This window comes from Schistocerca cancellata, chromosome 1 (genome assembly GCF_023864275.1).
Source record: "Schistocerca cancellata isolate TAMUIC-IGC-003103 chromosome 1, iqSchCanc2.1, whole genome shotgun sequence".
Classification (NCBI taxonomy): domain Eukaryota; kingdom Metazoa; phylum Arthropoda; class Insecta; order Orthoptera; family Acrididae; genus Schistocerca; species Schistocerca cancellata.
Genome location: NC_064626.1, coordinates 426,031,343 through 426,048,290, shown reverse-complemented (window position 1 = coordinate 426,048,290; position 16,948 = coordinate 426,031,343).

Here is a 16,948-nt window from a genome sequence, read left to right as displayed (position 1 = left end):
CTGTCAGCGACTGTCGCACAGTTGGCACCAAGTAGGTCTTCTGCCGCGAGGACATCACGGGCTGCACAACATCTGCTACTGCTGTATGGCTTTACGTAGGCCACCGGTGAATAAATAAAGTACAAACTGCTCATGTACTGCTCACTCTGTGCCTGCAACAGTACTGGAGAACCCTCCCACATACGCAACGCCAGATTCCCAGATGTGTTCAGGTGGTGAATCGTGGCGTTTGATAATTGTGTAAGGCAGCAACCTCGCTGTACTGCAGTAAAGACACTGCATTGTGGGGGGAAGCTTTCACGTGCTACCTTCATGATAATGAAGTTAAGGATTATTCACGTCTTTGTGGTGAGTAAGTTAACAAAAAATCTTAAATATATTATGTATCTACTCAGCAGACGTTCGATGTTAGTAACGTGGGTGAGGAACGCACATACAACAGTGTAGTTTTCCCCACCAACACGTTGTAAGCGCTCGCAGCAGTCTGACATCTTTATTCGTAAACTTTGCGTCTTTCGCCAGGAGCACGCGAGTACACGCCATGTTCTCGACGTTACGGCGCCCTTCATTAAGCTGGCTGTCATGTCGCTGGCTCGTACGCGTCTTTGCTCTCCGCTAACACTCGTTACCCTTGCTGACACTCGTTGATGTTGCCAGCGGCTACGATGCTATTGAATAGACAGTCGGATGTGCCAGAAGATAAGGAAGCAAGTTTGCGGTTAAACATACCATCGACTCCATGATTCTCAAATATGAAGTCCGTGCTACTTTGGGCAAATATGTATTTGCTTCTTGAAAAATTGAATTGCGCACTATTATACCCTAAAACTAGGTGTACTGTGATTGCTTCAAATTAACTAACCTGAAATCGTCGCGTCCTTCATAAATAAAAGAAGATACTTGTCTTTACCGAAAACGTTGCACTAAATACTCTGCATGTTGACACGAGTTTACTAATCGACAGCCGACTATCGATCGAGTAGCTTTGAGAGTCGACTGCAAGAGGGGCTGACGCAGCAACGGTGGATGAGTGACCGCCCAGTGACAGCAGCAAAGGACGAGTGTGCCTAGGTGCTCCGCTAAGTAACACAGGGAGCAGATATACGATATGTGTACGTTGCAAATAAAGGTTATAATAGAAGATTTCCACAGTAGATACACGTTTTTCCAGAACGGCTATATTGCCGACTAGTTTATATATGTTACTGTGAAAGTAGGATAATTGGTAAATCCTAGAATTAACCGGTGAAACCTAAAACTTACCATAGTGGTGTGGTGGAAGTCCGAAATGTCTCATTATACGCATAGATTTCGAACTTTTATCAAGAGACATTGGTAAATCCTAGGATTTACCAATGCAAATGGTAAAAGCTGGATCGAAGACTCCCGCCTCTGTCGCGCAGGTTCAGATAAGTTTCATTGTTGCCAATTTTATGTTCAGGTAAGTTTGTTGGCAGTTGTGAGTTCTCAGTCCGCTCACCGCTGCGTAGTTTGAGTCAGTGTCGAGTGTCGTGCTTACGGTCATCTAAGCCACTCGTTTTAGTGGTGTTTCTTCTGCAGCTTTGCATCAGAATGAGTGATGTTATGAGTAACATATTAAATGAATCAGTGAATAAGAGAAAGAACAACACTTTTTATGTAACTGCGGAGCAATATAAAATTCTGTTAAGTGCAATGAAAAATCCAAAAATCGTTTCCAACAAAAAATTTGTTCGCTACAGATGGTGGAAGCGATCTGATGTTTTCAGTTATCGGAGGTGCAGAGAAACTCATAGCACCGGTGTCTGCTGGAAAAGAAGAAATTCGTTATTACGTGCGTTTTGATTAACTGTTTAACGTACTACAGGAGACCATATTGCTATGGGCAATGGCGGCAGAACACGGATGACTGTGGGACTAAACCGTAAGTAGAAGAATGTGACTGTTGAATCAATCGTTACTTATTTGAGATTATGTGAACCTTGTCAGAAAAAAAAAACCACAGTGAAATGAATTCACGATGGCAAATTGACTTAATCTACATACAGGCAAACCCACACAATAAGTCGAATTTCATACTTTTATACCAAGATATTTTGACAAAATTTGTTGTCCTCTGCACATTAACTTCGAAAAGGGCTGATAAAGTAGCATATCGTCTTTTGTACATTTTCACCACCTTTAGTGCACCAAGTATTCTTCATTCTGATAGTGGTAGAGAGTTTTGTAACCAAGTAATTCAAAGTTTATGTGGGTTGTGGAGTGATATAAAGATAGTCCACGGGAATCCGAGGCACAGTCAGTCTCAGGGATCAGTCGAAAGAGAAAATCAAGATATCGAAAATATGTTATCAACTTGGATGGAGACAAATGAAACTTCAAAATGATCTGTAGGGCTGAGGTTTGTGCAAGCAATGAAAAATAGGGCTTATCATGAAGTGATCAGATGTATACCATATGAAGCAATGTTTGGGGTTCCAATGAAAACGGGCTTTGCGACCTCAGTTGTTTCATGTGGTATCATAAAAAAATATAAACACTGAAGAAGACTTGGAAACAGTGTTAAACACCACTATCACTGACTCAAAGGAAATTGAAAATGACGGTCAAGGAATTGATACCAATGACTCAAATACTGACACAGAAGGAACGAAGGTGGAAAGTGCGGCTGCAGCAAGTGAGGAAGCACCAGAGACACAGGATTTGACGACGTTAACAACGAGACACCGGCACCAGCTGACAACTTCCAACAGTTTTAATGAAGTGAAACAGGTCCGAGGAACTATCAAAGAAGGTCTTCAATTGCACGCAAAGAAAATGAAAGCAGCCTCACGTAACAAAATTCCAAAACCTTTAGATGGAGAAATGTGACGATTAAAGTACCGGATGTAGACAGGGCAAAAACTGATGCAAGACCTATACAGGGTGAAAAGTATTTAAACCGACAAACTCTGGGAGGTTGTAGAGGACATCAAAACACATATTTTTCTCTAATGTCATTTTTTCTTAGGGAGATTATTTAAACCGGTGGAGGCCGTATTACGCTCTTCAGTTGTAGGCAACTGCTGTCCACCAGTGTAGTAGTGCATTGTCTCTGTTTACTAATGGAGCGATACACCTGGAGTGAGTACACTGATATGGTTGGTGCCTACTACGTAGCGTACCACAACAGACGAGCTGCACAGCAGGTTTATAAACAATATCCTAATCACCGTATCCCGCATCATACGACCTTTGCTGCTGTGTACCAACGTCTGCGTGAGACCGGGTCATTTAGCAGATTACCTGGACAGGGACACCGTCGCACGGTAAGAAGGCGGCAATTTGAGGAAGCTGTCTTGCAGCATGTGGAGCGGGATCCTTCAATCAGCATTCGTGCAACTGCATGTAACATGAGGACGAATGGAAGAACAGTCCTTTGAGAGCAGTTGTTACGTCCATTTCACTTACAGCGTGTCCACAACCTGGAACCAGTTGATTATCCACCCAGAGCACAATTTTCGCAGTGGTACCTGGAACAGTGTGAAATACATCCTACATTTCCATTGTCTGTGTTGTTTACCGATGAAACAACATTCGGGCGAGATGGAGTTTCAACATGCACAATTCGCATGTTTGGAGTGAGGATAACCCACATGTTACTAGCACTCATCAAGTGCGGTTCTTCGTTAATGTGTGGGTTGGTGTTGTTGGGGACTGTTTAATTGGGCCGCATCTGCTACCTCGGCCATTAAATGGCAGGCGCTATTACAATTTTCTCGCCAGAAATGTTGGAAGACGTCCCGCTCCCTACAAGACAACGTATGTGGTTCCAACATGACAGGGCGGCGGCACATTTCAGTCATCGTGTGCGTCGATTTCTGGACCGACGGTTCCCAGAAACGTGGGTTGGCAGAGGTGGTCCTGTACCATGGACTGCTCGATACCCAGATATGTCCCCTCTGGACTTTTTTGTTTGGGGAGAGATCCGCAACCTTGTTTACGCAACTCCTGTTGCATCAGAAGAGGATCTGTTTGCCCGGATAGTAGCAGCAGCAGGTACAATTCAGAATACTCTTGGGGATTTTGCCCGTGTCAGACAGAACATTATCCTACGGTGTAATCTTTGTTTACCTGTCAATGGAGGCATTTTGGAAATCTACTGTAATTGAAATTGGGCTGTGTTAATGTGTTGTCTCTTGGTCATAAAAAAATGGAAAAGTGTTTGTTGGTTTAATTAATTTGCTCCCAGAGAAATATTCCTCTACCGGTCTAAATACTCCTCATAGGAAAAAATGACATTAGGGAAAAATATTTTTTTTTATGTCCCCTACAACCTCCCAGAGTTTGTCGGTTTAAATACAATAATAGCAGTAGTGCTAAATATTCAGGATGACGAATTCTATCAGCTTGGTACCGAAGCTGGTAAACTGAAGTCATTGTACACTAGGAACCAATTTACGTTGTACAAGGAAAATTTTATCAACGTCGAAGAAGTAGCAAGAGAAGAAATTAGTCTACAGGAAGTGGTTGCCAAACAATCTTTTGTTGGAGGGCAAGGGTTCAAAAAGTGCAATTGCTTAAGAAAGTGTTCAACTAAAAAATGCTTGTGTAAATCGTCTTCCATATTATGTAATTCGAAATGCCACAATAGTCAGCCTTCTTGTAACAAAAATTAACTTTCACAAGGTAACATATTTTACAACATTCCTCACCAATATGGAATATTGCTCATTATAATCACATTGAAATGTATAAATGTTTGAAAGACATAAATTTACAATAAATACAAACTATTTTAATCCATTTCTGAGCTGATTTTTGTTAATGAATACGGTTTTACCAGTTGGTGTCGGTATATCCTAAGATTTAACAACGTGTCTTGGTAAAAGTTCGAAATCTACGCGTATAATAAGAAATTTCGAACTTTCACTACACCGTGATGGTAAGTCTTAGGTTTAACCATTTAATTTTTTAACCATATAATTCTATGATTTACCACTCATTTTACTTTTACAGCAACATATACGCTGATCAGCCAGAACATTATGATCACTATCAATATAAACCCGTCCAGGCGACAGCAGCGTCATCTGGCGAAGAATGACTGCTAGTCAGACACACGCACGGTGCATGTAGTACCAGCGACCTTGCAGTCCGTGTGTAGAATGGAGAAGGCGCGCAATATCTGAGTTTGAACGAGGGCAGATTATGATGAGCCAGAGGCTCGACACTAGCATTTCGGAAACTGAACGACTTGTCGGGATTTCGAGGAGTGCAGTGGTGAGTGTCTTCAACGTGTAGCGTCCAGACGTCGTGGAGCTGGACGCCCACCTCTCATTACAGATTTCGGACGTTGTAGGCTGGGCAGACTGGTAAAAACAGGACAGGCGGAAACTGTCTGTCTGAACGCACAGAGCAGCAAGCACTACTAACAGTGGGCCTCTGTAGCCAGTGACGCATGCATTGTGCCAATATTAACGCCGCGACATCGGCAACAACGACTAAAATGGCAACGTGACCATCGGAACTGGGCGTTGACGCAGTGGCAGAGCGTTGCATGGTCTGATGAGTCCTGCCGATGGGAGGACGCGAATCCGTCGTCTCCCAGGGGATCAGCCACTTAACACCTGTAATACTGGACGAAGACAAGCAGGCGGCAGCTCCATTATGCTCTGGAGAACATTCACATGGGCATCCATGGATCCCATGGCGCTCGTGCAAGCTACCTTGATGGCCAAGAAGTATCGTATACTCGTTGAGAACAAGTACCACCTTTCAAGACGATCATACTTCCCGACGGCAGTGGCATTTTTCAACAAGATAATGCGCCATGTCATACGGCCAGCAGTGTAATAGAGTGGTTCGAGGAACACAGTGGCGAGTTCCAATTGATGTGCCGTCCTATCGCCAGATCGGAACATCTGGGATGTGATTGAATGTAGCGTCAGAGGTCATCGCTCCGTTCACAGAACAAGGTGACTTGTTTATGCAGATATGATGCCAACTCCCCCCTGCGACTTACAAGGGCCTCATTGTTTTCAGGCGGAGATACGTTGCCGCTCTTATCCGTGCGAAAGGTGAACAAACCCGCTAATGAGCACTGTCTTTGCACAAATTGAAATGATGGAACTGTTGAAGCAAACGGTATCTTCGGCCGGAAAATTGGCTCTTCTGAGTGGTGTTGTGGCAGAAGGGACTTTACGCGCTGTCATCTGGCATGCAGTGTAGGTCTCTGTTGCAGATTATCCCTTTTGCATTGACAATGACTAGCTCTTGGTCCAGACCATTGGGACAGGAAAAGCGAAATACCGCTGGTCCCGCAGTACAAGTGAAATAAAAAGGCTGTCGGTGGATTCGCAAACACCGGCCTTACAGGAAAGGCTGTAAATGTACTCAACTGGAGACATTGTTCTGGAATTCTACAAACTGCTGTCATAAATTACGTTAAGTAGTTGATGTACTAAAATTTATTACACTACTTTGATTTAGTGTGTTTTGTTAAATGGATAATGATCGTATGTGTCTGATACTATGAAATTAAGTTTTATGGTAATGAGGTTTGGGAAGCAATAAGAACTAAGGCAGGGAGCCCTCTGAACTATTACTTTGTATATAGTTATGTTAATATGATGTGAACTGACTATCTGCGTCAAACATCTGTTCCAAAAATACTCAAGCACTGTGAAAACGAGAGGACTATATTGCTTCCTTTTCTCTCTATGGGGTTATTGAAGTAACCTGGTGTAAAAGTTAAAATTTTTCTTTTGCTTAAGTAAACGTTCAAAGAAGCAGTCGAATTAAACGTACACTACAATGCGAGAATAAATTCTTGAAACAATGAGGAAATCAAACAGCTTAATCAATTAATATGTTAACGCACGACTCAGGGAAGTGGCGTGGTCTTTCTCTTAGCTCTGAGCATATTAAACAGTCTTACCTAAAACTCCTTCTCTTCAAAATACAACACTAATCAAAATTTATGTTCACTTAACTATCTAGTATATGCTTCTTATTCATCCCTGCTGTCCTTTACAATAGTCTTCATCTAACAGATGATCACAAGTCAACATACCGCTACTGAATACGTCCATCACGTACCACACATTAACTCAGGATGTATCAGACTGCGCAGAGGCAGAGACTGTGCCACGGCAAGATCGAAGCTTGTCCGACAGTAACGTAAGTTGCTCTCTCTGTAATGTGCACATCGATGTCATACAAAAACTAAATGACATGACCACCTTACACGGTGCCTTCAGGCTGTGAGCACAGATGGCGCTCTTGTAGCTACGCCACGAAGCTATCTGTTGGCGGACAACGTTGAAACCGTATGCAGTACATCTTCTATACCCTAGGTATGCCTTCACTGGATCAAAATCGACGTCGTCTTCCCATTTTTTTTTTCCAGCAGTGTATTTCTCGCCAAATAGGTCAGACTTTTTCTCTGATGAAACAATTTCCATAAAGGCCACGTTTACCTGTTTACATCTTTATTTGCCTGTTGTGTAACCTACATCCCCGTAAAAGTAAATAACGTCGTTGCTTTCAGATACGTTGTCTTCCTTGCAGTAGAACTCTAGTAGGAAAAATTCTAGGATATTGTACATCAGGATCTTTGTAGGACGTTTGGTTCACGATTTTCTGACATTTCACCAGGACGAAGGGCTGGCATTGTCGAAGGTCCATCCTCCATTGCCATTAGTGGGGAAATATCAGCCGAAGATCGGTAGACAAAAGCCAACAGACGTGTGATACAATTGGAAGTTTCTTGTAATGGCTACTCTCTGTATTTTCAAAGTAACTGTGAGAGTAAGACAAAGATCTGCACGCACCTGCAAGAACAGGGTTGCTATAATTAAACTTTCGCTACTTGAGATGGTCACCGTGACAAACGAATGATCGCAGGACAATGAAACTTTGTAATAACATTTGTAGGGATACGCAGAAGAAAACTAACGAATAAACCACGGAAAGAAACACATTTTAATTTGCACATGAGAGAATAACATTTCTTAATTGCGTACGGTGTTTATTTTCGACGTTACAAACGTTACTCAATGTGACGGCCATCTGCATCCGCGACAGCCTGGAGCCGCACTATGCATTGCTCTGCTGCTGCCCGAAACTTTGGTGGATCATGCAGAGTATTCAACTGCTGCGACACAGCTAGTGCACTGCTTGAAGATCGCGAACAGCGACCAGCATTCTGAACCATGATAACGGCGACTTCTTGAACAATCTGTGGCGCATATGGCCGTCGGCCTTTCCCAGGAGCGATTCCCAAATCGCCAGTTAATTCGAACTGCCGTATGATGTTCTTCAAGCCCACTGTAGAAAGAGGACCTCTCCGTATTCCTTCAGTGCGTCGGTACTTTCGAAGAGCAGATGCAGAATTGCTGTTGCTTTGATAAAACAGCTTAACGAATAAAGCCTTGCTCACCTTGTCCAGAACCAAATTGACTGTCTGCAACTGTAAGCGCACAGATGCTTGTATTGCAACCCTACGTCGCCGCTCCAGCACCAGCGCGTAACGGCAAGTCATGAAGCTAACACTACTAACAACGCACGTCCTGAAGTACACCGTATGGACGTCATTCCTGTAATTCCACTGTGTTCTAGTTGCTGAGGTGTGCTAAACCCTGCCTACATAAGCTGCTGCGAAGACTGGTTGTTTTTCGTATATGACGTAAATACATTTTGTCATTGAAAAACCCAGCTACTATCTAGAACACTAGGCCTTACAGGTTATGGCTATTGTGATATATAATACATACATGCCGGCTGCTGTCCCGCTATCCAACATAGAGAGAATCGATGCCCCCAACTAAACAAAAAGACATCGTTCTTATATAGGGTGTAAATTTTAAGTTGACAAACCAGAATAACTCGAAAAATAAGCTTCACACCAAAAAATGTGTAGAAACCAAAGTTGATTATTTTCCAGGCGGACATCTGCTAGTGCTAAAATCAGCCCACCATCCCAGCCCCCTGGGAGTGAAGCGGGAGGCAACTTTAAAATTTCAAATGGGAACCCCATTTTTTTATAGCAGAATCAGATTCTACATAAAAAAACTAGGTACATTTTGTCTTAAGCATTTATTTTGATTCTTGGTAGTTGGCGCTGTAATTCAAGAAAATCCATGTTCTTATTTTTGCCTGGAAAATGGTTACGGGTAAATAAAAAATAATTATTTACTTCGTAAATTTTGATTCGCTAAAACGAAAACTCTCCGTCTCTCCCCATAGGGTGGGATTCGAGAGAGAGGAATTAGAGTTTTACAAATGTTGACCCACATCTTAATTTTTTCCGCAGATTCGAATAAGTTTTGTTTGTTTCGTGGTCATGAGGCCACACAACTTTTAATTATGAAACAAATCATCTGACTAGCTAACTAACTAACCAAACATCCTACTTACTAGCTCTTTTTTATTTATCCGTAACCATTTTCCACGCAAAACTGAGAACATAGATATTCTTGAATTACAGCGCCATCTACCACAATCAAAATAAATGTTTAAGACAAAATGTACGTAGTTTTTTTATGTAGAATCTGATTCTGAAATAAAAAACGGGGAGTTTTCATCTGAAATTTTAAAGTTGCCTCCCACTCCACTCCCAGGGGTTGGGGTAGTGGGCTAATTTTATCACCAGCAGATATCCCCCTCGAAAATAATCAACTTTGATTTCTACACATTCTTTCGTCTGAAGCTTATTTTTCGAGTTATTCTGGTTTGTTAACTTAAAATTTACACCCCGAATATTTGGGTACCCGTACAGTAAATACTCTTCCGCCTGCACTGGTTCAAGTAGTGTAAATTTAATTATAAACCACCCTGTACATGCGAGGTGCTTTATATACTTCTGGTGAATCCAGCCATTCCCTACATTAAACCTTGAAAAAGTCGACTCTGGGCAACATCCGCTGGAATACAGTCTATCGCTTCTCTTAATCGTAAGACCTATAAAATAAGGCCAATCTCGAGCTTCAGTTTTCTTTATTAGGGATAGAGCAACATCGTAACAAATTATTTAGTGTCAGATCGCCCCGGTATTAGAGCAAGAGTAGCTGCAAAGCCTGACAGCAAAAATAAATTTTGATTATCACCAATGGCTATGTTGGAGCCTGATTTATAGCTACATAAAAGTGACACAAATGAAAACTTTCAGCTCATTCATATATTACATATTCAATGCGAGCAATGGACATATAAATACATTATTCATAACTAGATAATTTGTCAGAATTACTGCCGTGTTCAGGCGCTGAAGTCCGGCAGGTAATGTATTTATCTGCTCATGCAGCGTGAAAATCACGCACAAACTAACAAAATGAAGGGGACACAGTGAAACAGCACAGCCAGGCAGTAAAGAATAATATGAGGCTTGTGTTCATCACCTCTGTTACTTAACTGTAATGCCAAGGAAGGAGGTAAACAAATAAAATGGGAAATACATTAAATGTCACTATTAAATTTCGCATTGAAATTCCCTTACTGCTGAAAGTGAGGATGATTTAGGACACATTTACAATAAAAGTGACGTGCTAATAAGCACTGAAAAAAAGTAATGGCATATTGAAGAGAGGAGAATAATAACGAACTAAATATCAAAACGGAAGAGGATGTAGTAGAAGGTGTGAGTTAGTTCTACTGTTCCGAAAATAAGGGCTGAGAAGATGGATAAAGCCAAGAAGACGCAAAGAGCAAATTATCAAAGGAGGAGAAAGTGGTTTTAGCTTGTTTTAAACGCTGATATAGAGCTCACAGTTTTCTGAAAGTGTAAGTTTCTAGTACTCTAGTGTATCGAAGTGAATCGTGCTCTGTGGTGTGCTCTGTGTGTTCTCAGAACAAGTAATTACATTTGTCTGAGATGTGATTCATCAGAATTCTGGTGTAAATTAAGTTGCTGCACTGGAGCCCGACGTGCAATTAAGTATAAGTTCCGCAGACGCCGCTGGTTTCTGTTCCTTTAATTAGAGATATGCTGATGATACCAGTTGAAAGCGTGATCACCTTATGTTTCAGAGGGTCCAGAAGATGGTGGATTGTATCACCGAAATCTGTTGCAATTAAATAAAACTAATACGCATAACTGATGGTATTTTTGGTGCTACACATGAAGCTATGGAAGATTAGCTATCAATTAATTTCACAGCCAACCGTGAACACATTCTAAAAGCCTTAATTGAATACCATTATCGGTCTGGGGATATCACGCGCAGCTACAGATGATTACAAATGCCTAAGTTTTGTTGAAAGTCTATGTGGCTGACTGTGTTCTCCACTAACAATCCTTAGTAAAAATATCAGATAAATTTATAACACTAACGTATATCATTCTAAAGTGCCGTGAAGCACGTTATGTTACCCTCTGAGACGATTTTAACATTGAGTGCGTGTGTGTCTAACGGACAAAGGTATCGGACTATAATTTATAATTTGGTGAAATTAACAGAAAAACCAAACGGGCTCTAATTTTGGGAGTCAATGAAAGTGGTAAAAATCATAAAAGAATGAAAAAATGAATGGTCGCCAGCCCAGGGGGGGCATATTAATTTGAAAATATATTTTTGAGAAAATTAAACATTGGTTATTCAAGTCACTTTTGTTGAGATTTGCCTTTGAATATCAAACAGGATACTAACTGACACAGTGAACTCAGTACTGTATTTATCAGCAGTTACTGATAACACACACACACCAGTATATTATGGGGAGTATATTTGCACCAAACTCATACTAATGACGGCCACACTCAAGAGCATTACTTAATCAAATGTCACTGCGTGAACTGCAGAACTAAATTTTGACATGGGGGCCTTCTATCTTGACTGACATTAAAAACACGATTAAAGATGAATAATATCATAAATACACCGTTTAAGCTCCTCTACAAATATCAGTTTTCCTTAGCAACAGTAATAGTTCAATTTTTTCCTAGGTGAAGAATATGATGAGGACCCATAAACTAGTATAGTTTCACTAGTCATTCTTTGATTATTAAAGTGGTAAAGACTAATTCAAAAGGCTAATCATTCACTTCACTTGGAGTAGTTCATAAATTACTTTGCAAGACAATAAAATACAACACTGGGTTTAATTAACTTCAAAAAAAGGAACTATTAATAATAGAGACCAAAACCACAATCTTTTTTGAAAATAAGCATAACTTCACTTCTAACATTACTATCGTAAGTCTGTTCATTAAAGATTTGTATGTATTTTCCTTTTAATCATCTGTGTAGGAGGTATTGTAGACAATAATATTTACAATATCTTGTACTGTGATACTACAAAACCATATTTTACAATAAACTAAGGATGCTTCAGCAGAAGCCTATACAATTTCACTTTTGTGGTTTTAGCTTCAACTTTTGCTACTCCTTTTACTTTAGACAAAATATCACTTTAAACACATGAATGCAAGAATTGTTCATTTAAATCAGGATACTCCGATTTAGTAGCACTTAGGTGAGGATACTGAGTAGCTTCCGATCAGGATTGAAAATATAGTTCCGGACACGAATTTAGGTTATTGGAACAATTCACAGATTGACTGGTCCATGCCCTTATACATTACATAACTGAATGTATGAAGTTTGTGAATCAGTGGCGAAGATTGGAGGCAGGCGACATGGCTGCTAACTGTACTCAAGGCTCTTGATGTACGAATGCTCTATAAAATCTCTTCTTGGAGTTAGATTTTCAACATATTAGAGCCATTCCATCATGCTGTGAATATCAAATAATAGCCAGATCCACATCCGAGGCAAATACTTTATAATGCAACTCCCAATTGCCTCTATTAGCGCCGTCGAAGTGTACAGTGGTAATGCTAGCCACATACTGCCTGTCGTTCACACAGAGGAGCCGCTCAGTTTGACTGCCAAACCCAACTTTTACATCGCGCCATGCAACTTCCGTTGCGGAGGGAGTTCCTACAGCGTTTACATGTTACAAATACAAGTGCCCTAAGCATGAAACAGCTTTTAACAAACATTTTATTTATGAACATATTCATATTATAACGATTTTCCATCTCAGCATATTTTTTTGCTTTCTTCATATATACATTACAAAACTCTAATTTTCGTGCCATAGATCAAGGGGTTTAAACAACACAGAATACACACTTCATAAATTTCAGATACACAGTTACATAAAATAAACCTACGCCTCATAGATATAAGAGTTACAAATTGACTATTACGTAAGATGTGTCTTTTGGACATTCTCAGTCCAGTAAAGTGTTGCCAACTTGTAACAACAATAACACTATACTATTGTACTTATAATGAATTTTTCCCCTGAATTTCAATAAATTAGCCTAATCGATGTTCTGATTTCATCTCTTTTTTGTTTCATGCCATTATGTTAAAGAAACTGTAAACAATTTTTGATGTGAATTTTAATGTTTATGTTCAATTTAAAGTAATGTTGTAATCGAAGGGAAGTGGAACTAATGTTGTAAATATTGTAAGATGTGAAAGTTGTAATTGTATGCCTGGTTCATACGTAGGCAATGTATTAGGATATGTAGAATGTAAAACCTTTGGTGAATACCCTGTCTGTAGGGGAGCGGTAAAAGGTGGAGGCAGGCGAGCGTGGGAAAATGCACACGGGCGCGGTACGGAACAACGGGCTTAGCAGTAGTAGTAATCGGAGTTGGGCATCGATCTGAGAAACACGTTCTGGATCGAGGAAGCTCTCCTGGAAAAAGTGGTTTCGTTGAGCCTCGGATGCGCTGTTTCCGACTCCTATAAAGCATGGCAATATTCCATAGGCACTAAATGGAAAAGTATTGCGACGCTATGAAGAAGTAAAGTGCCAATATTTCAAGAGCCATTGCTGTAATTGCATGTATGCTTTGTGCCTCGCCATCTCGCCGCTTGCCGACCGCCTCATCGATACGAACAGGTTGAAACTTTTAGTACTGTATTCGTGTGGACCAGTGTTACTTTTGCTACATACTGTTCAATAACAACTAAAATTTTACCTGAACTGTCCTATCAATTAATTATCCTCACAACTGACCTAGACAGGGTCCTCTCCACATGTTGTGCAATCCGAGTATCCCAAGATGAAGATTTAAAGTTTATGTTAATAATAATTACCTGCAGACCTATCAATGTTAGAATGATGTTTAAAGAACTTTGTTGTTAATGAATACTGGACGAATAATATAGGTATGACAAAGTTGGAAGATAATGTTGAAATTGGTTTAGTAATGAAGTTTATTTAAATTGAGACAAAAATAACGGTAGTTAAATGAGCAGGAAATAAGACAAAAAGAGGAAATCTTGAATGCTTAAGGCTCTCAATAATCAAACTTTCACTACAGTGATCATAACAGTTTCAGGGTTTCCCCATCCCCCCCTTTTTTCTTTTCTATTCAATTGAATTCTGAAGTGTACTGAACTGATTTGACCAGCAAAGTTAAAGTCAATATAAAAACCTAAATGTATCAGTGTTTTACCCTTCTTAAAATTGACATTGTATGTGTGTTTCAAAAATGCTATTTCTAGGGTAACCTATGCCCGATTTCAGTCGGATCAATAGACAAAAAGCAGTTTGTAGTAAACATTATAGTGTAATGTTGTGTATTTATAGCTTGTCCATATTAGTACAGAAAGTGAGATTCTTAGTTCAGTAGATTTTCTGGTTCTAAAATTTACCAAATGATGCAGTATTGCTACGTGTTGTTATGCTTGCACGTACATCCACTTGTACAGGGAAAAAACTCAGTTAATGCCTAATTAGGCTGGCGACCGTATTATTAACAATTGGTAGCATCTGCTGTGTATGTTTCTTGTCCGTCCTAACGTATAGTTAGTTGCACTTTAGACGTGCTTGACGTATCATTGTTGTTACTGAGTGGGTGTAAGTCTGATTTTGCCTCCATTCAGGTACACGCGGTCAACATATGTACCAAAATCCTTTCTTATAAGGTGAAGCCCGTCAACTTACTATAGTACAGGCTTTAAAGAGTTAACGTACGCCCTAGCGGGGACGTTACAAACTGATTTCTGTTTGACGATACAGGGCTTTAATATCCTATGAATTACGCATGGCCGACTATATACATTTACATGTTTTCAAAAGTTTGTTGTTACCCGTTATATGAAAATATATTTAAGATTTTTTTTTTCACTAATGTCACACCCATGACGATGATGCTGCTTAGGCTCTGTGGAAGGAACTTTAGCTAAACTCTTTACTTAGGGTGGATATGAATCCTGTATTTGCTCTTTGATCTGTTTCACATTCTTAAGGATATAATCACTGTGAATCTATGGAACAAAAGATGTATCTAATGTAATCCAACTACTAGTATAGTGTCGTCAGACTTGATGAATAAAAACTAGAGAAAAGCTGAAATTGTGGTTTAATAGATTACGTGTTCTACAAAGCCTCGCCCCATATGAGTATAGCCACAGAACGTTCATACAACTATGTGCAACTGTCAAAAAGTCTTTCTTCGGGATGTTGGTCAATTCTTGTGCCACAATGGCTTGAATGTCGAACATGTTGTCAAAGTGTTGACTCTTAACTTGAATCTCTGAACTTAGCCGTTTCGTGATACATTCGTATTGAAAACACCAAGTTTCGACACCCAGAGCGATTTTTCGTAGAAAAGAATTTTCTGTATTTCGCTTGTCAATCAAGTCATGGAAGACGTGCACACGCCGTTATTGTTGCTCGAGAGATAAAATGTGCCGGACAAATTTTCCTCACACTTTTCTCTTCTCAAAACATTCTAGAGAATATCTTGAACATTTGATTCAGATACGTTGCTCCATTGTGAGTTTTGACATGACACAATGACACTCTCCGGCTGCCCATCAACTAGTTAACACTGACTGCTCACAACTGACTATTGCGATGCATATCCGTTGTTTACAGTTGTTCGGTCAGGTTGCCTCCAATAACAGGACTGGTGTAGTTTATGCGCTAGAAATATGTTCAGTCTCGGAACTTTTTGGACGCATGGGGTACGTGCTACCTGGCATTAAAGTACAATATACAGTATGTGATCAAAAGTATCCGGACACTACCCAAAAACATACTTTCTTCATATTAAGGTGCTTTGTGCTGCCACCTACTTCCAGGTACTCCATATCAGCAACCTCATTAGTCATTAGACATCGTGAGAGAGAATAATGGGGCGCTCCGCGGAATTCAGATTTTGAACGCGGTCAGATGACTGGTGACACTTGTGTCATAAGTCTGTACGCGAGATTTACACTTTCCTAAACTGCCTATGTCCACTGCTTCGGATATAATAGTGAAGTGGAAACGTGAAGGAACACGTATAGCACAAAAGTGTACAGGCCGATAGCGTCTGTCGAATGACAGAGGCCGCCGGCAGTTGAAGAGGGACGTAATGTTTAATAGGCACACATCTATCCAGATCATCACACAGGAATTCCAAACTGCATCTGGATCCACTGCAAGTACTATGACAGTTAGGTGGGAGGTGAGAAAACTTGGATTTCAATGTCATAAGCCACACACCACGCCGGTAAATCCCAAACGACGCCTCGCTTGGTGTAAGGAGCTTAACCATTGGACGATTGAACAGTGGGAAAATGTGTGGAGTGACGATACAGTACACAGTGTAGCGATCCAATGGCAGAGAGTGGGTATGGAGAATTCCGGTGAACGTCATCTGCAGCGTGTGTAGTGCCAAAAGTAAAATTCGGAGAAGGTGGTGTTTTTGGTGTGGTCGTGTTTCTCGTGAAGGGGGGCTAGCACCCCTTGTTGTTTTGTGTGCTACATTCACAGCACAGGCCTACAATGATGTTTTAAGAACCTTCTTCCTTCCCAGTGTTGAAGAGCAATTCGGGGATGGCAATTGCATCTTTCAGCACAATCGAGCAACTGTTCATAATGCACGGCCTGTGGCGGAGTAGTTACACGACAATAACATCCCTGTGATGGACTGGCCTGCACAGATTCCTGACCTGAATCCTATAGAACGCCTTCG